General features: G+C 42.1%; 1 protein-coding gene across 3 annotated transcripts in view; it reads right to left on the bottom strand.

Moving 5' to 3' along the window:
• The window catches only part of KATNBL1 (katanin regulatory subunit B1 like 1), a 58,995-nt gene that overhangs the window by 42,588 nt on the left and 4,127 nt on the right, over positions 1–12,280 (bottom strand). The window contains exon 1 of one of the 3 annotated variants that reach the window (XM_031453366.2): positions 4,774–5,003. The exons of the other annotated variants lie outside the window; for them this stretch is intronic. The gene's annotated coding sequence lies outside the window, so the exon portion shown is untranslated. Of the gene's footprint in view, positions 1–4,773; positions 5,004–12,280 lie in introns of those variants that run through there. 3 annotated transcript variants of the gene reach the window in all.

A 12,280-nucleotide genomic window follows, 5' to 3' on the forward strand; every position in this document is an offset into this window, starting at 1 on the left:
GAGTATGAGGGACAGTGAGGACGCTGATTTCTTAATAGTTCTGAAAGGCAACCAAGTGAACAGTGGCTGCTTTACAACAACTAGGAGGTATCTGTACACTGCAGGAATTACTGGGTTGTAATCAGGTTGGTTTGAATTCTGCGTTCTTTCAAGGTACTCAGAGCACCCATCAGCATTCTAACAACCTTGTCTTTCCTCAACAACAACCCATTCCTTCATTCCTTTACTCATTCAACAAATATTAAGTACATGTTACATGATAACTACTATGCTGGGCACTGAGGAAACATAAGTGAACCAAAGATCCCTGCCCTCCTGAAGCTTGTATTCTAGTGGCATTTAAATTCCATTCTAAAATTCTCCCTGCCCAAATCTTATTATATGGGAGGAGCTTTTACAAATACCTTTGGAAGAAATCTATGATTAATTCACGCTAAGATGTGAAAGATTAATAGTCTCCCCTTTGGTAATTAGCCTTGGAAAGCAAATATTTCACAGATTCACAGACTTGTAGAGTTAGAAAGGACCTTGGAGATGATTTCAATTTACAGATAAAATTAAGAGATTTGCCCAAGAACACTCAGTCACTAATAGGAGAGCCAGGGTTAGAACTGTGACTGCCAGCGTTACAGCCACTTCCATAGAACACCCAGTTGCTTGCTTTCAGATTATACTAGTGAGAAGAAGAGATGCTAGAATGGGCACTCATGATTCATATATAGGTAGTAGGTTCCTGGGTGATTTGTTAAAGGCAAAAAGAATTTTAGGCAGTGTGTAAAAGTGAATGAGGTAATTCTAGGAGAGGCAAACTGGGAGGACCTTTCAGAAGACTCTTTCCTCCCACCTGTACCCTCACCATGTCCCAAGAACAAAGGAAATACAAAACTCCTCCAAAGTTAATGGATATTTGCTATTAGTAAGAAGATGGGGCAGGGAGGGAAGGGTAAGCAAGAAGTACTCAACAGTCAAAAGTAAGAAGGTCAAATTATGTCCTACCTAATTTGAAAAGTGTGTATCTCCAATAAAAGTACTATTTGTGTTAGGTTAATGGTTTTTTCTTTTTAATTTACTTTCCTAAATACATTTTCCACAAAACATCAAATTAACTGATACAGGTCAACAAGTATAATAATTAATAAAACAGCAATGTAATATTAACTGGTGTGATGTTATGAGGCATCCCATCACTGGGCAAGCATTTGTAAAGATAATTCCTCCTCCTCCAGAAAAGAGTTATACTCATCTTTGCTTATAAACTTTAGGATTCTAAACATTTAAAAAAGCCAAACCAGTAATTTAATCTCTCAAAGTAAAGATTCATGACCAACAAACCTGAGCCTCATTTAGTATTCTAACAGAAAATATACTTTAAAAAAACTTTCCAAGACAGGGAAAGTGGAAAACTTGCTAAGAAAGAACTGAAAAATAAGCTCAGTCCCCCCCCCAAAAAAGGAAGAAAGACAAAAAGAAAAGAAAACGAAGGAAGATGTTTCATTATAGAAGTTTTAGGAAAAATGTAAACTGACAGGCATCAGGAGTCTTCATTAAAATCTCATTATGTGTCTCTGTAAACAGTAGTTTACATACCTAAGATTAAAAATATTATGAGAATCCCAATTTCTCAGTAGCTACACCATTATTTTAGCTTCCTAGATTTAAATCCTCAGAGATATCACAGACTTTTACCCCCATTGTTTCCTATAGTCAATCAGTCATCATATTCTATTATTTCTTCCTTCAAAATTTCTTTTGAATACAAAGCAAAATTCTCAATTTCAAAAGAACACACACAAAAAAACACAAAGAATGACTGTTAAAAAGAACATTTCTCAAAGAATGGGAAATACTCATGATATGCTGAGTCAAAAAACCAAAACAAAACAAAACAAACAAAAAAAAACAACCCCACAAGGAGAAAAATGTATAATTCTAGTTTTATAAAAAGGAAATACTTACCAGCATAAAAAAAGATTTGAAAAGAACCACCACGTGAAAACATTAACAGTCATTCTTTCTGCTTGGGAGGGTTTATAAGTGGTTTTTACTCTTCTCACACTTTCTCTACATTTCCTAAATTTCCTTCAATGAACATGAATTATTTTCAAACTTAGAAAAAATATTATTTAAACAGTTGTCTCATTTTAGCACGACCTGTCCATTCTCACTGCACCTATCCTATCTCCTTATAGCCTCTCCTTTTCCCCAAGACTCCAACAGCCGCTGCCGCTTTTTTTCCCTCCAAAAACACTTAAGAAGTTTTACTGAAAATAAAATACAGAAACACCAGATTCTCATTTTAAAGTAAAACTGACAGCATCTTCCAGAACTTTCCTAGTACTTCACCAATCTTATTAATATTAAAAAACAAAAAAATCAAGTTCCAGAACAGCCAGCTGCGTTCTTGAGATCTGAGTCAGTTTCTCCCCAACTTTAATACTGCCTGTACTCACGCTCTGAAAATTCATCATTCATACTTATCTACAGCACATGGAAGCAGAGGCTGGTTATAAAAACAATCAACCTACAAGAGGGTTTCTCAACTCATCACCACTGACATTTGGGGTATTTCTTACGGAGGGGCTGTCCTATTGCAGGATGTTTAAGCAGCATTCCTGGCCTCTATCCACTAGATGCCAGCAGCACCCCGACCCCAATCCTGTCCAACTTGTGACATTGCCAAATGTCCCCTGAGGGGAAAAACTGTCAGCAGTTGGGATTTTAAAGTTTTTAAACTTCCAAAATCATCTCTCTCTCTGCTTATGCATACGTCAAACCTAAGCTTCTCTGACACATGTGTCTTGCATAACATTCCCTGTAAGTCTTCCGCCATCATCTTATTTTTCTTAAAAGGAACTTTCCAAATAGACCAGACTTACTGTTCCCTAGAAAAATCATTTTCATTCCCAATTCCAGGTCTTTAAACACAATGTTTCCTGACTAAAATTCCCTATTCACACTATATTCAATACCCTACATCCCATCCTTCAGTTGTGGGTTCTTTGCAGAAGCATTACTGCTCCGTTCAGTTCAGTTCAGCATACACCCACTGCACTAATGAAGAGTGTGTGTGTGTGTGTGCGCGCGTGTGTGTGTGCGCGCGCGCGCATGTACACACATATATATTTTTCGGTGCTGCTTGTTAATCTCATATCCCAAACTAGACTAACCTCCCTAAGGTCTGCTGTCATGGCACGTTTCTTTTGTATAACCAATTCGGCCTAATGTTGCTTGATAACTGAACAATGAAATATAAATGCAATGCTGTAAATAAGCGTAAACGGATTTCTCATGAAGTGATTTTGCTTTTTGAACCTTATTTCTTGTTGTGGAGCTATTAGTTAAGTATAATCACTTAAGTACAGAGTAACAACTCTATAAGTTTTCAGAAGGAAACATTAATATATAATGGTATACTTTAAAGAATACATAGGTTTTAAACTGCTCTACATTTTTAGGAAATGATACAAAGGGATTAAAACTATAAACTACAACACAAACATGAACTTTATAAACTCTTAAAATAGCCAATGGAGTTTTTGCTCAATGTTACAAAACCTATGTCAACAAGAGCTGAGAACTCGATTTAATGTGAGTATGTATGGGTACACAAACGCACCTCACACATATATTATATCCCTATCTCCCTAGTTGAGAGAAGTAAATGAACTGAAAGTGCTTTGTAAACTAAAAAGGGCCACATATAAAGGAGGCAGTAGAGCAGCAAAGTTAAAAGCGTGGAGCCAGCCTCCCAATTATATTTATTAGCTGTGTAACCTGGTACAAGTTACTTTCCTGTGCCTCAATTTGCTCCTTGTCAAAATGGGGACAACAACAGTATCTGTCCCAAAGCAAAGCTCTCAAAAAACGCTGCTTAGCATACAGAAAGCACAAAATATTAACCATCGTTATTATTACGTCGCTAGTTATTAGCCAAGTAAAAGCCTCAATACATAAAATCCTGATTCACGTCTGAAGTTGTTAAAAAATTTTTTTAAACCAGGATAAACTACACAAATTAAAGCTATTTGGTGGACGCGTTTCTCATAGTTTTCGCCAGTGCTAAGCTGGTGATTATTACAAACATAGTTTCTGTTAGTTTTTTTTTTTTTTTCAAATCTGCAAAGAAACTGACATAGACACCTCTGTTTTCAAGGAATTTTACAAGCCACAAGAAAACAAATCAACTCTTTGTTATCTCCATATTTAAAGCCAATTTAAGAGCGTGGTAAAAGCCTAGGTACTGTTACAGAACAACTTTTCAGAAAACATAATGAGGTTTTTAAAGTTGGCAATCAGCAATTCTTATGCAGTTATGTCGTTTTTGTCCTGCTAAACAAAAGCTTATGTGTCAGGGAAGCAAGGATCCGACAGAAAGTAAGGAAATACCAAGGCCGGGCCTAGGCGGCTCTCGGGAAAACCTGTCCTCAAACAGATCACCTCAGACGCGCGGCGTCCTTCCCCCTCCCCGGGGTGCGCAAGTCGGCTCCACCCGAAGATAAATAAGTGACAGCAGGCTCCGTCCACGCCCCTCCCTGCCCGGACCCCTCGCGCCCGCCCCGGCCCTCCCCACCGCGGCGGGGCTGGGGCTCCACCGGGAGACGGCGGCCTCGCCGTCCCGACCCCCGACCCCGGTAGCCCGCCGCGGGCCGGGCCGAGCAGAGGCCGCCGCGGGGCCTGCAGGTGGGCCCAGGGCGCGGCCAGGCCCGAGAAGAAGCCGGGCCCCGGCCGGGCAGCTAAAGGCGCGGAGTTGCCGCACGCCCGGTCGTCACTTACCGGCGCCTCATGGTACCGCGGCGCCTCCGTCCAGCCCGGCGCTGACCGACTGCGCCCGGCAGCCTGGACTATCCCTCGGCTCCCGAACGAGACCCACTCAGGGCCATTCAAACGCGGCCGCGCGCGCGGCCCGCCGGGATAGCTTCCCCGTGGGCGTCCCGGAGACTCCGCCCCACGCTGGCCCCGCCCGTCTCGGGCCGCGGAGGACCGGAGGGAGGGGGAAGAGGACGTGTGGCCACAGCGCCCCCTGGGGGCCACAGGCAGGCACGGTGTTCTTGTTGCAGTGGGGCAAGTAATACTGCTTTGAGTGTGGGTAAGAATGACCCTGTGCTAGTGAAAGTCTAGTGGGGGAGGTGGTGCTTTATGTGTTGTACCAGGAGGTGCAATCTGCTGTAAAAATATGGTGCAGGGATAGGTTTATTCATTCACTCCCATTTAAGTGCACTAAAGCAAAGTATTTAAAAGCACAGACTCTGGAGCTCTGTAACCCTGGGAAAGTGCTATAAACTCCCATGTGCTTCGGTTTCCTTCTCTGTAAGATGGGGATGATAACGGTATCTGCTTCATAGTTATGAGGATTACACGAGTAAATACATATAAAATTCTTAGAGGAATGTATCTGGCACATGGTAAGCACTATATAATCATTAGCTATTATTTTTTTAGTTCCTAATATGTGCCAGATTCTGTGCTAGACTCTTAAGAACACAAGAAATATGTACAATGTAGACCCTGTCCCCAGGTAGCAGGCTCAGTCTCTTTGGAATGAGGAACACTATAGTATGAGGTTAGGGTTGGATCTGTCCCCAACATGCTCTTAATTACTCAGGGTAATTCTCTTCATCTTAGCAGAGACAATCTACCCATCTTCAGAGATAAGCTATTGGTCAAGGTTAACCAAATTGTAGCAGAAGCGAGGTTGTCTTTGGTGGACCTCTCATCCCTTGGAGAAGCAAATCAAGTAGCGTATTTGATGGAACAGTTTCTTACTGCAAGACTCCACAACCCCTAACTCAATTCTTTAGGCACTCCTTTCAGAACTCCCCAGGGCTGCCCAAGGAACAGGGTTGGGTTCAACAATATTTTTGAAGGCCGACTATGTGCCATGCTGACATTGTACCAGGAGACAGCCTGGAGGGGCTCACAGTGGCTTGGACAAACAGGGAAAGAGGTCATTCCCGTACACTGTGGTGGGTGCTATGATAAAAGGTATATCCAGATGCTGTGGGAGTTCAGAGCAATGGGAGGCCTGGCAGGTAAATGAATCAGAGCTAAAATACCATTAGCTGACAATAACAATGTATTTTTCCTCCCTAGTAACAAAGTCCTTACTTAATACAAAAAATTAAGTAAAGGTGAAAATTTCAGGCACTACTTTAGGTCGGTGGGAGAAATATTTTTAGGATATGTTTTCCATAAGCAATGCTCTTGAGAGCCTCTCAGATTGTACCCAGCACAAGCAGGCACATGCCTCTGCGTGGGGCCACGCCTGTTAACAGGTGGGACTGTTTAAAGAGTCCAGGAGGGTGAGTGAGTGAAAGGAGCAGGAGCGTTGGGTTCTAAGGGGTGCAATGCAAAACATTCCCTGAGGATGAGTTCCACTAGGTGGGTGTGCTGTTTTAAAGAAAATAAAAATTCAGCACATGGGTGACTTCACTTTCTCTCAAGCTATTTCTTCATTATCATGATCACAAACAGGAATTTCCTGATGACCCACTATGCAAAAGGCATTGTGTGGGGCCCTCATTAGAAGAGGGTGAAAAGCAAGTAAGCACAGTCCTTACCCTTAAGGAAGTTTGGGTGACGAGGTAAGGCAAATAACGGAGTCCTAGGACTCCGGGCACCTGCTATATTAACATAGAAGGATCTCAGCTAAAACAAGCCCTCAGGTCGACTGAAGGCCAGAGGAGAACCTTGATGTTTTCATTTCTACAGCTTCTTAGGGCAAGAGTCTCAGGCAGATTCGTCTGCAGACTCCGGTCCTGAGGTTTACATCAGTGATGAGCGGCTCTGGCCCGTACATCTCACGTACCTGCCAAGTGTCAACATAACAAGGTGAAAATAAAGAAATCTGCCTTCATATTGCTACTTTTGAAATACATGCCATTTTAATGATGAAAATGCAGGTCAATTTTCTTCATTGATACTTTTCAGTCAATAAAATTGAATTTTTTTCCTTGGAGCTCAATCAAGTTTTTTTTAAATGGGTTTTTAAAAAATGTATTCCATAAAATATTTTTACTATCCCTGCACCACCAGACCTTCTGCACAGGAAGGTGGCTCCCCACAAGCCCTCACAGTGGGCAGTCTCCAAGGGCGTTCACCCCTCCAGCCATTCCTTCAGTCCTGCCTTCTGATTACCTTTAATATGCCTTCCATCTGAGCGGACAGGCAGCTGAGTTAGCCTTTCTGCCCTCCATGCCTCTCTCCAAGGGGTACAGACATCATTCAGGGATGGTGTGTAGAGTAACCCTGACTATAAACACCCACGTGAGAGAAGACCTCTCAGGCAAAGTCATAGGTACACTTCTGAGCAGAGTCAGGGGAGGATTCGTGCAGGAAGGTTTAAGCTGGGCCTGACAGGCTGGACAGGCTTTGACAGGCAGGGTGTTCCAGAGAGATGGGAAGAAAACAAAATAAATTTCAGGACCACTATCTATCCCAATTTGAGTGGAGTGGAGAGAACTCTAGAGAATAGCAGGAAGAAAGACTGTCACCTGACAGGTTGTGAAGATCTAGAAAGATCCAGCAAAGGTGTTTGAGAAGGAAAGAAATGAATCGAAACCACTGAAAGTCTATTACTCATGGGTAAGAGCTGTTTGCATTTAAGCATGTATTTTTTCAGATACTTAACTATGCAAATGTAACTATATTTAAGAATAGAAGTGAGGTAATATCTTACAACTTTGTTAACTGCTTTCTTACGATAAATGTCATTATGTAGGTCAATCCATATAATATTAATTGAAATGCCAATTAATATAAGTGCACATAATAATCAAAATGGCAGTTGAAACTGGGAAAAAAAAAAGGCATAGGCACTGAGCGGGGAAGTGACAGTGTTAAATCAGCACTTTAGAAGGATTAATCTCTTACCAGGATACAAAATGGCTAGTGGGAGGGACAGAGGATTGAGCCTTAGGTATGAAAGTGGTGTAGTGCAGGCGGGAGGTTCAGGGAGTCACAGCATTTAGGGCGATGATGTCATTCTCATCCATGCAGGCTGATGCCAGACCTGAGAGAGGACAGAGCTTGAAGACACCCACAAGACAGCAATAGCACACCCTTCCCATAGCGAACTACATCCACTGCTCAGCCTCAGAGCCCTCGGAAAATTCCAGGCGTTGATGTTGGCTGTCAAAGTGAGAAGTGGATCCCTTGTTTTCTGCTCCTCCCTTCCCCACCTTCCTGTGCAGGCTGTGGAAGGAAAGAATGGCAGTAGGGAAAGTTTCAGATAAGGCAGTAGCCGTAGAAGTGAGCAAAGCTCACTCCTAGTTTATAAGATTCATGATCATTTCACACACCACGGCAGTGCAGATGCCCTCCTTGGTGGCAGCAGCAGTTCTGGGGCTCTTTTTTAAGGGGTGGGGGTTGGACTGGGGGAGCGTGGGGACTGTTGAGTGGTAGGGGATCCTCCTGTTAAAAGTTTGTTTCAGAGGCAGCTCTCTGTTACACTTCTGCAGTGGAAAGCAGTGACGATATTTGTTATCTACAGATTTTCAAAGCTGAATCCAAAGAGACCATTTCCCTTCTCTGCCACATAGATTTCCTGCAATTAGGTACACTGCCGCCACGTGGAAGCTTGTAGGGGGCAGCATGTTGGAGCAGGAAGAACACTAGCTTTGGAGCAAGGCTCATCTCTATCAGAAGCCCGGATCACTGCCTTTGGGCCCTTCTACACCATTTTTACCTTCACTGCACAATGGGGATGGTAGCACTCTCCTCTCCGGGGCTGTTGGGAAATATGGTAACCTACGTAAGACACTTTAGTAGTACATAGCGAGTGATTGCGACTCTCTCTGCAAAATACTCTCCACTCTTAACTTCACCTGTTCAGTGATTTTTCCAGGATAGAGAAGAACACAATTGGTTGACTGCTGCCTTGGAAAAGCAGAGTCTTGGAATTAGACCAGCTCCAGGTGAGGGGCCAATGCCAGGGAGACAGACTCGCTGTGGTGCTGATGGCCTGGTGATCAGCACAGGGCATCCGAAAGCTGTGACCATTCACAAAACAAGTCCAACTATGTGGTTGTTTAGGAGGTTCCATACCATTGGGGCCCCCTAACAAACAGGCACAGCAGAGAGGAGGTCAAGGGCAGGGGGCAGGCAGGCAGGAAATGGAGTGGACAGGACAGCAATCATCAGAAGCACTATAACGTCCTTGAGGAAGGGACTTGAAAGAACATAGCAGGTCTACAGCCTCAAAAGACTGGAGCTGCAGGACGATCACGAAGACTGAAGTCCATTTTCTGGCACTGGACCCAAGGTAAAAACAGCCTGGTAGTAACAAAATTGAGTCTGAACCTGAACTCAACTTCCTACCCCAAATTGGCTGTGTTCTTCAGAATATCATTTCTGCAGGATGTTAACAGATCGAAAAAAGAAGAAAAAAAGGATGAAGGAGGAGGCGGGGGAAGAAGGAAAAGAAAGAGAAATGGCTTCCTTCGCCACAGAAGTTTGGTAACTGCTGGATTAAACAAATATTGCTTTACTGTAGTGCTTCTCAGGGTCTTCAAAATATTATCATTAATTGTGAATCTGTAAAAGAAAGATACAGGCAGCGCCACCCAAATTCACCTGAACTCTGAATCCTTTAAGGGCGAGAGCACAAATATTCCACAGAATTACTCTTATCTTAAAAGAGTAGCAGGAGTTGTTCAGGTCACGGGAAATGCAGGGGTAGCGCCAGCGCAGGCCGGGGGCGGGGCGGGGGGGAGTGTGGAAGCTGGGGGCAGCGTGGTGGTGCCTCATGACCTTGGCCAGGATGAAAGCAACAGAACCTGAACATCTGGCAGAGGTATTAGAGACTTTTTTTTTAACTGAAAGATTTAACCATACTTTTTCTTTAAAAATAAAAATATGGCCCTTCATAGAATAGCATGTTATAAAACATATGTTAAATAAGTCCAAATATAAATCAAAAAAGCCTGGGAGAGTCTAAATCAAAATGTCCGTGAAAATTATTATCACTTTTTTTGCATGGCAGGATTTATTGATTATCTTTTTTTTTTAACTTATTTGTATTTTCCACTTAACACAGCAAATGCCTTCCTTTTGTAATTTTTTGAAAGTCATTTTACTAAAGAAACTAATCACAGCAGTTGGGAAATTAAATAAAACTTTTTGTGCAAATTTTTTAAAGTTTAGGATTTGATTTGGCAGCTTTGGCATTATTGTTTTATTACTTGTTATTATTTCCCACTTAAGCTAACCCTGGTTAGCTTAATTCATTTGAATGGAATCTTTTTTCAGAAAGAAACTTGTATTAGTTTCCTAGAACAACAGTAACAAAGCATCAAAAACTGGGTGGCTTAAAACAGAAGAAACACAATCTCTCACAGTTCTAGAGGCTGCAAAACCAAAATCAGGGTGTTGGCAGGACGATTACCTTTCTGCAGGCTCTAGGGAAGAATGCTTCCTTGCTCTTCCTAGCTTTTGGTGACTCTGGCAAGCATCGGCTTGTAGCTGCATTACTCCAATCTGCCTCCATTGTCACACGGACTTCTACCCTGTGTATCTGTGTGCCCTCTCCTCGTCCTGTAAGGACACCAGCCATTGGATTTAGGACACACCCTAATCCAGTATAACCTCATCCTAACGAATTACATCTGCAAAGATCCTATTTCTAATTAACGTCACATTCTGAGGTTCCAGGTGGATATGAATTCTAGGGGAACACTACTTAACTCACTATATAGAACACTAAATAGTCCACAAATCTTTCAAAGTGTACATTTTTGGAGGGCCTGTTTGAACTTATTAACATTTTAACTGTATAACCTGTGTTGTAAGTGACCTTAATTGTAGGACTCTCCTACAGAACTGTGTTGACAAAGTACCCAGGGATGTTCCTAGTAACATTTTTTTTTTCAGTAATAGTAAAACATAAATGCCCATCAATTAGGGACTGGTTAACTAAGTTCATACATCTATGCCACGTATACTCTGTAGCCTTTAAAAACAATGAGGTAGATCTGAATGACAGACACGGAAGACATCCAAAGATGGATTAAGTGAAAAAACAAGTCAGTGAACAGTGTTTAGTATGTTTCCATATATGTAATAAACTCCCACAAATTAAACAATCCTACATTTATTGTATGTTTCAAGGGATGACTTTATCTTTCAAAAACTCTTCAATAATCACAAAAGGTACTTATTGTTCTCCTTCAGTTCTTCTGAATCCCACTTCATCCTTTTATTAGTCTGCCTGGGCTTTAACAACAGAAACTTATTTTCTCACACTTCTGGAGGCTGGGAAGTCCAAGATCAAGGTGCCGGTTGACTCAGTTCCTGGTGAAAGCTCTCCTCCTGGCTTGGAGACAGCCACCTCCTCACATGGTAGAGAGAGCAAGCTCTCTTGTGTCTCTTCTAAAGACACTAATCCCAGGATGAGAGCCCTACCTTCATGACCTCATCTAACCCTAATTACCTGCCAGAGGCCCCATCTCCAAATATATTGGGGGTTAGGGCTTGAACACATGAATTATGGGAGGACACAAACATTCAGTCCACAACAATCCTCCTTCCAAAAACTCAGGCTATAAAACAATGCTTTATATCTGAACCCACTGAGGCTTTTTAAAATGAGCACATAGAAAACAATGCCACAAAGGACAAAGGACCTGGATGGGTCATTCAGATTCTTGACGTAGAGACAGTTTAGCCGGCTTCCAAGATAGCAGAAATTAATCACCAGAATGAATCCACAGTAACCAAGCTTGAAGAAACATGTTAGGCCATGAGTGATGTATCATTATGACTCATGCTACGGTTGTCATTCTTATCCTTTAATGGGATCTGTGGGAACTGCAATCCTCCCAGCTTCCTAAGGAAGTGCTGGAGGGAGGTGCTATAATGGGAATGCTAAAATGTGAATTGCACAACAGTGCTCCTGAAATGAAAAAAAGGTTAATTGCTAATGAAGAATGGTATTACTAACATCTTCTCTCAGCACAAAATCATGTCAACTGCTGACAGGGGCATTTCATGACACTGCAGAACCATGAACCAGAAACTGAAAAATGTGTAATCTGCATAGAAATGATGTAGAAACCCAATAAGAACTAGTGAGGTAGGATCTTACCAAATATATATATATATATGTAATTTTTTTTTCCACTAAAGGGTTTGTAAATCCAAACAGACAAAAGGGAGGAAAACGTTTCCTCTTATTAAGACCCTGTTACTGACAAGGAATAAATTGCATCATGAATGGTGCAACGGTAAGGTGGCCCTTTTAGGAAGGCAATAATGATAGTAGAGTTAAATAACACAAGTAACTGGA

Source organism: Camelus dromedarius, chromosome 5, assembly GCF_036321535.1.
Source record: "Camelus dromedarius isolate mCamDro1 chromosome 5, mCamDro1.pat, whole genome shotgun sequence".
NCBI lineage: Eukaryota > Metazoa > Chordata > Mammalia > Artiodactyla > Camelidae > Camelus > Camelus dromedarius.